At 45.6% G+C, this 16,822-nt stretch overlaps 1 pseudogene; it reads left to right on the forward strand.

Moving 5' to 3' along the window:
- Nucleotides 1–16,269: 16,269 nt before the first annotated feature.
- On the forward strand, nt 16,270–16,379 carry LOC130363293 (U2 spliceosomal RNA; annotated as a pseudogene).
- The last annotated feature ends 443 nt before the right edge of the window (nt 16,380–16,822 follow it).

Raw genomic sequence — 16,822 nt, forward strand, 5'->3', positions numbered from 1 at the left:
AGGGACAGTGGTGGGGGGGTACAGCAGGCAACGGTAGCCGTTTCGCACAAACTAGTGCTTCATCTGGCCTCCAAGGCCCCCCCGACTGTCCCTCTCCTGTGATGCTATATGTGAGTATCTATCAAAAAAGTCAAGATTCGAAGACAAAAATTGGTGAGTTGCCGACCATCTTTCTACTTGCTTACACGTTTGGATTATTAAATCCACAAATTGTACTCTTCATGAAATCTTTTTCTCAACTTTTAATGCTCTCAAAATAATCTCAATTCATCTGAAAAAACAATACACGTATTATTAATAATCACTTCCTGTATTAGCAGGTTATTATCTGGAGATTTTTGCAATCGTTCATTATGAGCTGACCTAATATGTAATAAAGAACAATGCACAGAAATTCACAGAGGAAACCGGTTTGAGAGCAGCTGAACACTACGTCCTGGCAGGATTCAGAGTTCAATAAATTATCACAGTGGCTGCAGATCAACTTGTGAAATGTTCTGCCTGAAATCCATGTAGAGAAAAGTACAGTGATCCCTCAACTTACAATGGCCTCAACATACAATAGTTTCAACATACAATGGTCTTTTCTGGACCATCGTAAGTTGAAACCAGACTCAACATACAATGTACAGACAGTCCAGATCTGTGAAACATGTCAATGGCCAGAAGAACCGACCAATAAGAATGGGCATTCACTGGTAACACCCCTGTATTACTGAAGCGTATGCACTGACTGGTGTCTGGTAGCACGCCCTACAGTACAGGGAGGTATTACATGTTCTTTACACTTTACCTGTACCAGGGTTACCTGCTCCTTTGGACACCAGGTGAGGGCAACTCCATTACTTTTTTTACTTACAGTACCCTGAAGAAGGTCCTGTCCTCTACATAGACCAGTGTTTCCCAAGCAGGGTGGCCCCAGCTGTTGCAAAACTACAACTCCCAGCATGCCCGGACAGCCTTTGGCTGTCCGGGCATGCTGGGAGTTGTAGTTTTGCAACAGCTGGAGGCTCCCTGCTTGGGAAACACTGACATAGACAGTGATTTACAGCTCCCAGCAGATCTTTCTTTCTTTATATGTAAGGATTTGCTTTATCTATATTAGTTATCTACTTATCTTTCTTTGATCCTCACTTTTTTCCTATTTTTGATGACATTTTGGTGGCTTTAGAACCAATTTCCAGGTTTCCATAGAGTTATGGTCTCAACATACAATGGTTTCAACATACAATGGTCGTCCTGGAACCAATTAATATTGTAACTTGAGGGATCACTGTATAAGTAATCCTATAGATGTGTTTGTTACTAAATGATATGTACAAACTGGATTATAAACCAGACAAAATACTTTTCCTTCAACTTTTTTTTTGTCATTTAACAGTACATAGGACAGCACTACATTTATAAGCCATGTTATTTATGTGTCCTTACTACCATTGAGTTTACTTGTTTTCTGCTGCTCATAGGTTATCAGTAGTTTAAAGGGGTTATCCAGGAAAAAACTTTTTTTATATATATATATATCAACTGGCTCCAGAAAGTTAAACAGATTTGTAAATTACTTCTATTTAAAAAATCTTAATCCTTTCAGTACTTATGAGCTTCTGAAGTTAAGGTTGTTCTTTTCTGTCTACGTGCTCTCTGATGACACGTGTCTCGGGAACCGCCCAGTTTAGAAGAGGTTTGCTATGGGGATTTTCTTCTAAATTGGGCAGTTCCCGAGACACACGTCATCAGAGAGCACTTAGACACAAAAGACCAACTCAACTTGAGAAGCTCATAAGTACTGAAAGGATTAAGATTTTTTTATAGAAGTAATTTACAAATCTGTTAAGCCTTCTGGAGCCAGTTGATATATAAAAATAAAAAATTCCTGGAATACCCCTTTAAGCTCAATTGATAGCTGGTCTCCTACTAGTCACCACTGCTTAAGAACATAGGTAAAGGCTTATGGGCCCCGGTGCAACATTTAAGCTTGCCACAGGTTTGTGGGGGTATGGTAGTTGTACCCCTCTAGCCTTCCTTCCAGGTACACTAACAGCTCAGCATTACAATGATTTTGTGGTGGAACCAGTAGTACATCCATTTCTCCAAAGTGTCACAGGAGCCATTTTTTTTACAACACAACAATGCCAGGCCGCCTGACCTAAATGTGCTGCAGCGTCTTCAGACCTGACTCCCATCAAGCACATGTTGGACAACCATTACAAAGGGAGCTGCCAGCAGCGGATCTTGAAGTGCATTCAGCGTAGCAGAACATTTCTCAACCAACCATTAATAACCTCATTGATAGCATGCCAAGGTGTGTCATTGTGTGATTCTGCATGTGACGCGCGATCCTAAATAAACAAAAATGTTTAGAATGATTTGTTTTCATGTTTTTTTTTTTATAATTTACATATCATTAACATCTATCGCAATCCTGCGATTTCCACCATTCCAGAATGTTTCCTTCTTGGTGTTAAAGGCTGAGAAGTGTATTTTAACATATATATCACAGCTCCCCCTTATGTTTAGTGTGCAGATCCAGAAAGTTTCCAGTCCCAGTGTCCACACACTGAATGTCTACAAAGGGGTGAATTGCTAGAAGGGGCCAAGAAGGTATGCTTTTGACATTCGTAAGGCTGGAATATGTCAATATAACACTAACAATTAATTGTGGAATAGCTCAGTAGACTTAGCTACTTCATACCTTAAAATTCTTCAAAAAAAGTATCCAGTATACAGACACCATATAATGGTATGGGTGTTGGTTCCTTTGGTAGGTATCTGTCATAGCCATAGATTATTGTATATGCTTCCAGTATTCCCCTAGCAGGACCAGCGTGATGTGAATAGTACTTTAGATACAACAGTTCAACTCTATGCATGGTTTATAAGGCACCCACCATATAATGGGCAAATACCAGCCCTATAGAGTGATGTGTTTACACTGCCGTTACATCTAGTGACTCACATGTAGCATCTTCACCATTTGTCCTAGACCATCATGATGACTTCTTCCAGCCACGAATCTTCTCTGCACACGAATTCCCCACCCTGCTGCAAATCACAGTGCCCCCTACACAGCACTAGTGCTCCTTTTTGTGTCCAACAAAGTAACAGAGCCCCCACAGAGTCACCAAGTACTAATTCCTCCATTGTACCTAGCAATAAATAATAATACATCCTTCCCTTTGTGTCCCTCAATAATATAACTTTCTGCTGGCCCTCCATACAATGCGCCTATTTTAATACACGAGCTACAAAAAGCCAACGACAATATTTCAACCCCTATTAGTGTAACCTGACTTCTTGTGGGCTGTGTTCTGCTCTTACCAGCCATAGCGTCTGACTGTGTGTAAGACAGGGCCGGGTTCTCAGCTTGTGTTACTGAGATTTGTTAGAAGCAGGGCTTTGTCGTACAATTGTAGGGGTTAGGGGAAAGCCCCCAATTTATTTTGCTATCTCAATAGCAGTTGGTGGCCAGAGGTTCAGGGAATGTGTATGTAATCCAAGGCACAGGTCCTGGATCTATATATGATTGTCTAGCAATCCCATAATGTGTTCAGGGGGGGCGATGGGCCCTTGGCTCAAGCATGCAACCTCTGCGACACCTGTAGCCATGTCACTGCTGCCACTCTTGTTGCCCACTCTCTTGTAGTAACCATGTGCTGCCAATGGGGGTCTACTGTCGTATTTCAGTCACTCACATCCATTGTCAGTCTTGTGCCCGACTCACTACCTGCCGCTGCGATGCTTCTGCCCCTGCTGCTTCTGTCTCTGCCTTTAGGGAGTTGCATGGGCTCTTCATGATATTTAAAGAGCCTGCACGCACATTTCTAAATGTTTCCCCATTTATCCATGCTTAGCATCCCTCATATAAAGATGTTTTGTCTCATCTCTATATAACATTCAGATTCTCCAGTGTAGGACCCAGCTTGCTGATTATTTACCTGCCCGACCAACTTGTGAAATGTATTAGCTTAATCTGGCCCCCTGGGCCAACAGCTGCCACATTGGGACCACTACTATGATTGTTTGGAAGGGGCCTGGTACCTGCTACCAACTAAGACCAACTTCTTTATCCAGAAGTGGGATGAAGTGTGAAAACCAAGGGGGTGTTTAGACTCCACTCCAGAGCATGGCAGGAAGCCAATCCTTTAGCACAGCAGACAAATATATTCTGCTGTCAAAATCAACATCAGTCACTGTTTCCAATGTGGCTTCCAGTGTTATTCCCCTATCTTAAGTGCACTTTTAAGTGTATGCCTCCCTGTATGAATTGAAAGTCACTTTCTTCTATAGTACCTTCTAAATGGCTACGTAAACTCCTTTGAAGACTAGTCTACCACTGAAAATGTCTGCTCTCCACATTGCAAGCTAGTACTCATCCTCACCTGCTCACATTATGTACAGCCTTTCAAACTATACTACAGACATACTTACCTTCCAATATTGGCCCCTGTATCAGACTTAAAATAAAATGTAAATCATACTGGGATAATGAATGTAGGGTCTGGAATGTAATGTAAACCCCAGTCTAGGATAAAATGAGCATGTGGAATGTGTGATAATTAAAGGGGTTTTACCTCATAGATAAATAGGTATAAACTAACGCAGTATGTGAAACAAGGTTGCGTTACCGCTGGCGGTTGCCGAACGGGGAGAAGAACAGAAGATTTTTGGGCTGCACACCACAGATACCAAGAACCACGGATACCGTGGATTAAGCTTTAGTTATTTTATTTAATTTCACATAGACCACGCGTTTCGAGAGCAGTCCACTCTTTTTTTTAAGTCCTTTCAGTATGTGAAATAAAACCTATTCTGCTTCCATTGTACAATCATTTCTGAAAATGTACTGTTTAAGATGAACTCACATGTACAATATCCTGCGTATATTTGATGTGCAGGATGTGACAATGCAGATTTGTTGCTGTGTTCAGTCATACAGTGTGTGAATGCATCCTAAGAGACAAATTCCCTTTCTAATCTCCCACGGAAACTGCGTTTTCAGGGCACCCACCGTGATGGTCAGGCATGCTCAGTTCTACTGTATATAGCCTGTTACCTACAACTGCATATGCAAGCAAGGTGGATTGTGGGAGAGTGTATGCTCTGTGCATAGAGAGGAAATTAGGAAATTATCTTATTCGTGATGGAGGACAGTACAGGGGAATAGGTTAATTTACCTAGAAAACATCTCATTTTACCAATTTTGCTTCTTGTAGAGAGATATGCTGTTCTAACCTCTAGCTTTATTGATCATTACATTTTTTTTTTTTTTTTTTTGGGGTGCTGTTAGGTTTGGCTCAGACAGGCAAGGGAGCAGTCACCGGTACCCAGTACTCAACGAGGCATGAGCCTGACATTGTCCAATATGTATGACAGTGTGAGAGCAATTCTTGCAGTGTGATCTTGTGAGACTTACACCATCTCATGGTCTCTCACAGCAGATCACACAGGCTGAATCCAGTAGCAAACAGAAGCCAGCCAGACTGCAAAAAATCTAGAGGGGAAGGAGAGTTTGATCTTACAAGATGCTGTAAGTTTCATAAGATTGCACTGCAAGAGGCTCACGCTTACACTATTGTGTCAGAGGAGCTCTTACAGTGTGCCCCATGACACAAACACCGTCTTGCTCAGGTGTGCAGAGCTGGATAAAGGTAGGGGACTGATGAAGCTGTGGAAAGAATGAACTACAGCCTCAACGTTTCCTTAGGTGAGTGACCTTTCACCCATAGTGTAAAATCCAACTATTGCAATGCACTCCCTATTTTAGGAGCGGCCTACCAAAATCCTCAGCATCAGGCCCATGATGCTTCTAATCTGGCCCTGCTGTTGTGCGCCCCTTCACTATAGGATGGGCTGCTGTGAAAACAGACTATTATTTTGTGAGATGGTGTAAGTTCACACTGTATGATCCACTCTGTCACTGTCTGCATTGCTTAGATAGGGTTTGAGTGCTCAGGTTCACCCCCCCCCCCCCCCCCACATTGGGAACAGAAGGGTGGTAACAAACCTATGACAGTGTGCGTCCTTATTATCATATTAGGCACCAAAGCTAATAGTACCAATTGCTAAGAAACAGAGAGTGGCCTATGATAAAAGGGAAAGAATAAGTGGAATGACAGCTTTAAAGGGGTACTCCGATGGAAAACCCTTTTTTTAAATCAACTGGTGCCAGAAAGTTTAACAGATTTGTAAATTACGTCTATTAAAAAATCTTAATCCTTCCAGTACTTATTAACTGCTGAATACTACAGAGGAAGTTCTTTTCTTTTTGGAACACAGAGCTCTCTGCTGACATCATGACCACAATGCTCTCTGCTGACATCTCTGTCCATTTTAGGAACTGTCCAGAGCAGCATATGTTTTCTGTGGGGATTTTCTCCTACTCTGGACAGTTCTTTAAATGGACAGAGGTGTCAGCAGAGAGCTCTGTGTTCCAAAAAGAAAAGCAGTTCCTCTGTAGTATTCAGCAGCTAATAAGTACTGGAAGGATTAGGATTTTTTTAATAGAAGTAATTTACAAATCTGTTTAACTTTCTGGCACCAGTTGATTGAAAAAATAAAGTTTTCCACCGGAGTACCCCTTTAAATGCATTGTGAGAACTGTAGAGGATGCAAGATAATAATGACCGTAAAATACAGAGCTGGTAGGTACACACAGAGTAATAAAATCCAAGTACACTATTGCTCAGGCATCAGGAAAGGGGTGGAAAGGGTTATATAGGCAGGAATATCGGGGGGGATCCATTAGATCCATCCACACACTGGCCCAAAAAAGTTCCAGCCAGTGCTCGCACGGGGCCCCTAGAGAGCAAAAAAGGCACTGCAGCAATGGCAAAAACAGCAGAAAAGAGGCTAGAGGAGGAAGCCCAGAGTAAGCAGCAGAGATGTGACACAGAGAATTGCCAGGACACATAGAACACCAATGGTTGCCAACGGGCTTCATTACAAGAGAAGTAAACAGAGAAGTAAATAAAATGAAGGTGGAATCTGACAAAGCAAAGTGAAAGTTAAATAATTGATTAATGTTAGTGGAAAAAAGAACATCAAGATAACATTGAAATGTGCCTATGTGTAACTGGAGAGCAATAAAAATAGATAATGTGGATGTAATATTATAGGATTAACATTATACCCTTACTGACTGCGTAGGATTGAAATGATATATTATAAAGATAATATACGGTAAAGAAAATGATTGTTGCTATAATAAGATTAGGATAAAGAAGAAAATATACCGTATTTATCGGGGTATACCACGCACCGGCCTATAACACGCACCCTCATTTTACCAAGGATATTTGGGTAAAAAAAGTTTTTTACCCAAATATCCTTGGTAAAATGAGGGTGCATGTGTGTGCCTGCGTATACCCCGATACACTGTTTCTGACACCGCAGAAGCCCCCAGGAAAGGCAGCGGGAGAGAGGCTGTCGCTGCCCGCTTCTCTCCCCCTGCCTTTCCTGGGGTCTAGAGCACTGTTGCCGCCACTTCTCTCCTGCTGGCTATCTGTGCCGCTGCCCCATTGCCGGCGCCAATAGCCAGGGGGAGAGAAGTGGCGCCGGCAATGGGGCAGCGGTGCCGATAGCCAGGGGGAGAGAAGGGGCACCGCTGCCCCGTTGCCTCCCCCATCCCCGGTTGTATAATTACCTGTTGCCGGGGTCGGGTCCACGCTGCTTCAGGCCTCCGGTGTGCGTCCCCTGCATCGTTGCTATGCGTTGCACGGCACGGCAAATATCCTTGGTGTTATAGGCCGGTGCGTGGTATACCCCGATAAATACGGCATAAGCTGTTTACGTTTATCTATTAATTTTCTATCATTAAGTTGGAAAAGGTGTCCAAAATGTTATCAAATTGTGAAACTTTACAATAAGAAGCTCAAACAACCCCTACAAACTGCATTTTTTACTTTATACAGTGGGCATGTCCGCAACTTTTTCTCAAAACCCTACAGATTTATTATTGGAACAAAAATGTATTTTTTTTGTTCTACAAAAATTACAGTGGTCAGAAAAATCCAACAGAATTGTGTAGGTAGGGAAAATTACTTTGTGCTTTTTTGTATTATAATTTTTCTGCTAAAGGTTTGTTTAGAACCAAGGGCAATGTACTACGGTACTTTTTATCGGTGAGCCACAATTTTTCCTAGACATACAGTATACCAAATTAGTAAATCTGGTGGAGAAAAAAAAGTTACATAAAATCCAAATAAGAAAAAACTTACAACAAAAGTAAATCATGGACTATCATTTCAAAACTATAATATTTTTCTAATAATACATTTTTTTCATCTTTTTGTCAATATAAATATTATTTTTTTATATTTTAAAATTATTTTCATACTTATGACTTAAAAAAAACTGGAATTTATATTTTTTTAATGGATCACAAAGTCCTTTAGTAAACCAGTTTGTCAGTTATTATGTCTTTCTTTAAAAGATCTTAAATAAAAAATCTCTTGTACATATCAGATTTTTTTTTTTAAATCCAAAACATCCAAAACCCAGTGCGGTGAACACAAAGAAATGTAGAAAAATACCTGCTGAGCAAGACAGCCTCACATCTAGATAATAGTCTCATCTGAGGTCTAAAAAATTATGGAAAATTATATATACATCCAAGAAGAAGAGGATGGCTTGGTTAGTATTCTAGTATTTCTCTCCATTGTTCAATGTAATTACATTAAATATAGAAGTCAACTGTTATTAATAAATAAATGATGAAATACTGGAATTATAATTAAATATTAAATGCAGTTGTAACAATGTTGAACTTCTAACAGAAAAAGAAGAATCTCATCTAAAGAATTGCCAAGGGAAACTCTAATGCTTTGTAATTGTTTCCAATTTAAAGTTAATGAATACTTTACCAAACAGAAACAGTGTAAATCTCACCTCAACAAAATTGTGCATACATTTATCTTTTCTCTTCATACTCATTCTTGGCCTGAACATGAAGATAGGCAAGTGTTAGTAAATTCCCATAGACATTAGCCATTTATGTGATTAACAGCAGTTGTCCAGTTTTCAAATAATAAAATGTTATAAAATCTTAAAATTTAAGGAATTATAAGTTAATAGAAGGGGGGGGGGGGGTCCAGGAATGTTTATCTAGTAGCCAGAGAGGTGTGCTTTCTACACTCATAAGAAAGGTCATAGGTGGAAACCAATGAAATGTATGTTGTTTACCAGTTGAGCCCAGCCAAAACATGTCAGGAATTTAGCAAGAGATCAAATTGAAGTAAAGGCTAAATGTGCTCATAAAGTAGAGAAAATATCATGGCACAGGCTTGGGTGCTTTTCCAATCTGTTTAAATTTCTGGCACCAGTTGATCTTTAAAAAAAAAAGTTTTCCACTGAAGTACCCCTTTAAATAAAGCATTGGAAAAACACCTAAGCCTGTCCCGGGATATTTTCTCTACTTTATTCTGTACAAATCCTAGTGCACGGCAGATTGCTCAAGTGCCACCCGACCTGCCTTTAATAAATGTGCTCATACACCTTTGTCTAAAGTTTATGGCAGCATCCTTACTGAATAGTGGAGAGTAGTGTCAGACATGTATAAATATAAATATACAACTAATTTGTTACAGGAAGATCCCCAGGTCATGAGAATGGCCACCAGCTGATAACCTGATATAGCAGGAAAGACAGAACAGACACAAGAAAAGATATGGAACATGGGACAGGACAGCCTAAGACCATGGACACCCGTAATACACCAGGACATTAAACCAGAAACTCGCATACCAGAGCCGAACCATAACGTGGACACAAAGTTGTAGAATAAAAGCTAGGGATGGTATTTAGAAGACCAAGGCAAAAGCAGAGTCCTCGAGTTTAAGGCTGATCCCACCAAATATAGGAGCTTGACCCAACCAGAACAGATGATGTACTGTGCTGACAATAAATGGGAGAACTAACTAGGTTTATTTAGTAGACCATGATTAACCCTCCAGAACCAGTTGTATTGTAACATAGATTTAAGCAGATTAAGTATTGAATTGTAGCAGGAGCTGTATGTGGTCAGTAGACAGAACAACACAGGAGGAACTGAGGAGCAAATGCAGAATTTACTGAGCCACCAAGATCAAATGCTATCATGCCAGTAGGAGAGAGGTGAGTAAGAGCGCGAACAATGCAGTTTATGGCATAATCTATGAGGGTTGGCTGTCCTAGAGGCACCCAGAATAATTGAAGTGCCTAAATTGCAATAACATAATATGCTGTTACCATACAACAACAATACACGTGATATAGATATAGATATATAGATATAGATATCTAGATATAGATATCTATCTATCTAGATATAGATATCTAGATATAGATATATATATATGGGATGAGTATTTAACTCAGGGCGAGTTCACCACTCTTGGTGTGACGGAGCTTTCAAGGGCCACTAAGCACTCCGCGGGCATTCTGGGTAGGGGAATATGCAAAGCAGCTCATTACATCACCTTCTCAGGCGATGTTCCCTGGTATCAGCTTAGCTCCAGTTACGGAATATGAAAAACTGATCGGGATTAATGCCAAGCCAAACTTACTCCCCAAAAGGGAAGTTTCTACCCATCTGCAGACAGCTGTTTTGGGGTTTATTGAAAGAGCTTTATTGTCCGTTCAGTCATTACAAGTCATACAATAAATTACAATCACACAAAGCATGACAGTACAATACACAGCAAAGGTTCCCTAAGCTATACATCGCACATCATGCTACTCTAACACTCCGCTCAATCCTGTAATAGAAAAGCACAAGAGATCGAATAACAAAACAATACAATCTGTGATTTGGGCGGGGGCGTGGGGTGTATGGGCGACTATGTGGGGGTGGGGGTGGGGCAGATCACAGGGCCAAACTGCTGGGCTGTATCTTCAAGGAGACATGGGAAAAGGAGAGGGGTCTTCACTCCTCTTCTTCCTCATCGACGGCCGGGCTGTCCAAGATGGAATAGTCTCTAAGCAGGCTCTTGATGAACCTGCGGCAGTCCTCCCTGTTGATCACGAGGCGGTTCCTGGAAAGCCACACTGCGTCCTTAAAACAGTTCATAAGGCACCAGGCCTCCTGGATGGCCTCCACGTCATGGGTCCCAGGGAACAGACCGTAAAGCACCGAATGGTACGATAGGCAGTTCCTGGGTACAGAGTCTCTGAGTTCATGTTCCAGGGCGTCCAACAGACCCTGTGCAAAGGGGCACTGCCAAAACACGTGCAAAGATGTTTCCTCCACATAAGGGCACTGGGGGCAGTACCGGGTTGTGCACAGGTTGCGGGCATGCATGAACGACCTGAGAGAGAGTCCTCCCTTGACGGCCATCCACGACAAGTCCTTGTGTCCATTGGTAAGCCGCTTTGAGGCCACATTAGTCCAAACTGTCTCTGCAGTGGCTGCGGGGAGTCCCGGAACCAGCTCAGTCAAGTCCTTAGCTCGGATGAGCTTGTAGATTGTCTTCGGCTTCCATAGGTCAGGTTTCAGTCCTTCCAGCTGGTGCTCCCTCACAAACTGGACAACATCCCCATAGAACCAGGGAGCGTTCCAGCTGTAAGGGATGAAGCTGTCCCACCTGTCCCAGCCCAGCTGTCTCCAGAGGGGCATGAGAAACAAGCGAGACATGTACCTGCGCACTGAGCCAGTCTTTTCAACAAGAGTCCGCTGCACGGTGACACATGCAAAGGAGGCCCTCAGCAGAGTGGGGATATCGGGTATTCCCTTCCCACCCTTGAGGGGCTCCTTGTACATCACAGTCCTCTTGACTCTGTCCATTTTACCCCAGATGAAGCGAAACACTGCCCGGGTGATGGCCTTGCAAACAGTGGTATGGGGAGGCCAGGCCTGTGCGGTATACTGGAGCACAGGCAAAACTTCACTCCGCAGGACAAGTGCTTTGCCTTCAATAGAGAGCTTTCTGGAGCTCCACAGTCCAATCTTAGAGTTCATCTTTCCTAGTCGGTCTTGCCAATGCTTAAGGGCCGCTCCTTCCCGAACCAGACTCCAAGAATTTGAATGAAGTCCGGCTTAACAGTAAAGGGGAAGGGGGCGGAAGAGGCCAGGTGCCATTCCCCGAAGAGCATGGCTTCCGACTTCCCGCAGTTGACTTTTGCCCCCGAAGCTCTGCTGAAGTCCTCGCAGGTCTGGACGAGTGAAGTCACCGAACGCTGGTCAGCGCAGAAGACGGTCACGTCGTCCATTCAGAGTGAGCACTTGACCTCGTAGCGATCTGGTCTTGGTGCGGTGATCCCTCTGATCTCTCCATTCTGCCGGATAGTCTCAGCAAAGAGCTCTAAAACACAAACAAAAAGAAGAGGTGAAAGAGGGCAGCCTTGTCTAACCCCTGAAAGAATGGAAAAGAGGTTAGTCTTCCAGCTGTTCACCAACACCGTGCTGTAAATTTCAAAATACATGACGTTAACAAAAGAGCAAAACATCTTCCCCAGACCTAGCCTGCTTAAAGCCCTGCCCATGAATGCGTGGGAGACATGGTCAAACGCCTTCTCCTGATCCAAACTGACCAGGGCGACGTGGCCACAACGGTCCTGGATGTAATGGACCGTGTCTCTCACAAGGGCAAGGCTGTCAGCAATCCTGCGACCAGGAATGCCGCAGGTCCTTTCCGGATGGACGATCTGCCCGATGACAGATTTCAGCCTGTTGGCCAGCAACTTGGCGAGGATCTTGTAGTCCACATTCAGGAGAGAGATGGGACGCCAGTTTATCAGGTCACATCTCTCCCCCTTCCGCTTATACAAGATCGTGATCATCCCTTCCCTCAACGACGGAGGCATTCTGCCCCCCACCACCGTCTCCTCGTACACCTCCGACAGGTCTGGACAGATCAGGTCACCCAGCGCTACATAGAGCTTGGCCGGGAGACCGTCACTGCCCGGGGTCCTGCCGGGCTTAAAGGATTTAGCGGCAGAGAGCAGCTCCCCCACTGTCAAGGGATCGTCCATTGCCGCCGCACCTGCGGAATCAACAACGTTAGTGATACCTGACAGGAACCTCTTGGCGGCTTTGGGGTCGGATGACTTGGGGGCGTAGAGGTTGCTGTAGAAGTCGGAGACGACCCCCACCACCTCCTCCTTGCCCCTCCTCATGTGTCCGGTCTCATCTCGTAGCTCAGTCAGTGGCGTGTGGCCAGCATGGAGCTTCCTGAAAAAGAAAGAGTTACATTTCTCACCCATCTCCAGGTTCTCCACCTTGGAACGAAAGACGATTCGCTTGGATTCCTCCTCAAAGTGCCTTTTCAGGCTCTTTCTGGTCTCCTATAACTCCTCCCTGACGTCCCAGCCACACTGGAGCAGGTCCTGCAGGGACCCCAGCTCGCGCTGCAGTTTCCTGAAGTCCCACTTCTTCGCACACGCCTGTTGTCTGCCTTTTGCCTGAAAGAAACAACGGAACTCGACTTTAACATATTCCCACCAATCGCTGATGCAGTTGAACGGACATTTGTCATTACTCCATACAAGGTACGCATCCCTAAGTTCCTTCGTGACCTCCCTCTGCTCCAACAGGGCACAATTCAACTTCCAGGAGCCTGGGCCAGGTGGGAATCCATGGCTCAGATTCCCCCAAACTCGAATGGCCCTGTGGTCAGAGAAGAAGCAGGGGACCATAGAGTACGACACCTCTCTGACTGCTCTCGAAGTGAAGATGAAGTCTATCCAAGAACGAAGCGAGCCATCGGGGCAGCTCCACGTATAGTTTACGGAGCCGTTCCCAATGGACCCAACAACATCCTGCAAGGATGCCTCTGTCACCATCTCAATTAGCAGCTTAGATGTCACGTCCACCTCAATGGGGCAGTTGAAGTCACCACCCAACATTACTGTCCTAGTGGTGGCGAGCTGAGCCCGCAGGGCCTTGAGAACCTCCAGTCGGACATTCTTCTCAGGGGAGGCATACACGTTGATGAGCCGCACGGGCTCACCCGCCCAGGAACCGTCTGCGACGAGAAGTCTGCCATAGACGAGCTCTCGGACAGAATCAAGTGAAAAGTTACCTCCCCTGATCAGGATGGCCACCCCCGCAGACCTACTGTCACCCCCACCAGACCAGTAGGAAGGGCCGTGGGACCACCGCCTGGCCAGATGGTTGTAAGACCTAGAAGCAGACAAAGCACATTCCTGCAGCATGTAAACATCACACCTCTGAGAATCTAAGAACGTAAGGACAGTCTGAAATCAAAACCTATCTCTAATACTCCTCACATTAATGCAGAAGATGTTGAGATCAGCCATGGGAATAAAAAAGAGAGGTTAGTTCAGATACTAGTTACCACTCCTGTCGGGCGGGTCCCCTTCGCTTGCGCCTGTCAGCTCCTGTGGCTTCTCATAGTGCCCTTCCAAGAACTCGTCGTTGGCCGGTGCATCTAGGATTTCTTTGACCTCTGGGTCCTGCAGCAGCTCCTCCATAGACTGAGCTTGGACTTGCTCCGCTTGGACCTGCTCCACTTGGGCCTGCTCCCTCTCCTCCTCTCCATCCGAAGCTTGAAGGCTCTCGCAGACCTGCTCCCTCTCCTCCTCTGAAGCTTGAGGGTTCTTGCAGGTCTCGATGATCTTTCTCTTGTGGGACTCAGCTGATGCATTGTCCCTTCCTTTCCTCTTCCTCTGTATGGTACCTGGGGGAGGAAGCACAGGAAAATCCTCCGAAGAGCGGGCACCAGCAGCTGGAGGGGGGTTAGGTGCTGCTGGGCCAGGAGAGAAAGGAGGCTGGGTGGGGCGGGGGCAGGAGAGAGTGCCCAGGCAGGGGAGGGCGAGGCAGGGGAGGGGTGGGGCAGGGGTGGTGTCTTTCGCCTTCTTACACTCCTTGGTCGGTTTGGCCATCCATGCTGCTGGCTCCGGAGCTGGGGCTGGCTTCGGTGCTCTCGCTGCCACAGATACCCATGTTCTCTCCCTCTGGGGGCAGTCCTTGTAGCTGTGGGCCGCCAATCCGCAGAGGTTGCAGGTCTGGCTCTTGGGGCAATCCTTGGTCGTGTGACCTGTCACACGGCAAAACCTGCAGGCATCCTCCTTACAATCCTTGCCCTCATGGCCCATCTTGCCACATCTCCTGTAGGTCTGCGGCGTGTCCGGGTAGAAGATAAGTCCTGTGGAGTTGCCCAAGGAGAATGTCGGTGGCAGGTGCTGTAGTCCATCTGGAGAAGCAAGGTTCTTGTTCAGTCTGATGACCACAGACCACTTGCAGGTCCAGTATCCGAGGGAGATCAGGATGCGGGTTGGCTCCCTCACCACGGTGCAGAAGCGCTTCAGGAAGGTTGAGATGTCCATGCTTGGGGTGTGTGGGTTCCACATTGAGACCGTCACCCGCCTCTCCTCTCTTTGAATAACGCAGTTGCCCACAAAGCGAGAGAAAGGGGATTCGGGACTCGCCGCTTTCACCGCCTCACAGTATCTTCTACAGGTCCCAATGGTGGCAAAGGTGATATAGAAGATTACGGACATGAACGTTGCTATTCCAAGGGTATCCGCCGTGGGGAAGCCTTGATCCGCCAGAACAGTTCGTGGGACATATCCGGCACCCTTCCATCCACAGGCATCAGCTTCAAGGCAACAGTCTGCCTCATCCAGGGCTCCAGGGTTGGAGCTTCAAGGTTGGGGCTGGACCTCCAGGCCTTGCCCTGCAGCCTCCTGGGTGGACTTGCTGGTTGAGGCCATGGCTTCTTCCAGCAGGCTCTCTTCCGCTTCCTTGCTTGTGGAGAGGCTTCGCAAAGTCTTCTTTCCCGGGTGGGAGAATCTCCAGAGGCAGCGAGTTTCTTCGAAAAGATTCTGCGCCGCCTTCTTCTTCACCAAAGTTCCGGAATTTACCGCCGATTCCTTTCTTCCAAGTTCTTCGTCGGCTTCTTCTGGAGCTGCAGTCGTCAAGATCTTCTCCTTCTTCAGATGTTCTGAGGCAGGCAGGAGATGATCTTCAGGTGGTATGCTCTCGAGAATGGCTGTTCTAATAAGAACGAAAAGTACTGCAATCTTACTACGCAAAATCTCTACCTCAATGCTGGGAGTTCTTCAGATCGCCCCTCGTCAGTACAGAGCAGGGTGATCTGGCTTGGCTGAGATGAGGGGCCTTAGACCAACTAAAGGGGATGAATATTTGCATATTCTCCTACCCAGAATGCCCGCGGAGTGCTTAGTGGCCCTTGAAAGCTCCGTCACACCAGGAGTGGTGAACTCGCCCTGAGTTAAATACTCATCCCCTTTAGTTGGTCTAACGCCCCTCATCTCAGCCAAGCCAGATAACCCTGCTCTGTATTGATGAGGGGTAAGAACTCTGAAACAGCTGTCGCTTCCTGGCCTTTTGGCTAAGATCAAGTGTAGTATCTGTTCTTATCAGTTTTCATGCTGGTGGGGATGGGTGCTGCATGGAGGATGCAGGTGTACCAGGGCTTTCCGGGGCTGGTTCTGAGGAAGCAGCTTGACGGTTGCCCCGATGTGACCTGTTCCCTCCGGGTCTTAACATGAGGCTGAGAGGGTCTAGAGCCGAGGTACTTTTGTGCCTCGGGGAGTGGTGACCCCGAGGTGCTGAAACTCACTGGGAGTATGGGCTCACTGAGTTGAAGCACGGGCACCATAATCTCTTCACCTTGTAGCACTCACCTCTTGATTCCCGGCCTTCTGGCTAGGATCAGAGAAATTTTTATAGATCCGGCCGGATGTCCGGGCAGTATATCTGCACACATTCACTTATTTATTTCTTTTTGTCTCACTGTGTCACTTTTTGCGTGTTGTGTGTTCACAGGATTTGTCAGGATGCGGTAGCCCTTCTGGGTGTCCCTCCTGGCGGTCTAGGGGAGGTGTGTGTGGCCATTAGGTTCCGCACCTCCCTGCAAACACC

This window comes from Hyla sarda, chromosome 3, assembly GCF_029499605.1.
Source record: "Hyla sarda isolate aHylSar1 chromosome 3, aHylSar1.hap1, whole genome shotgun sequence".
In the NCBI taxonomy this organism is placed as follows: Eukaryota; Metazoa; Chordata; class Amphibia; order Anura; family Hylidae; genus Hyla; species Hyla sarda.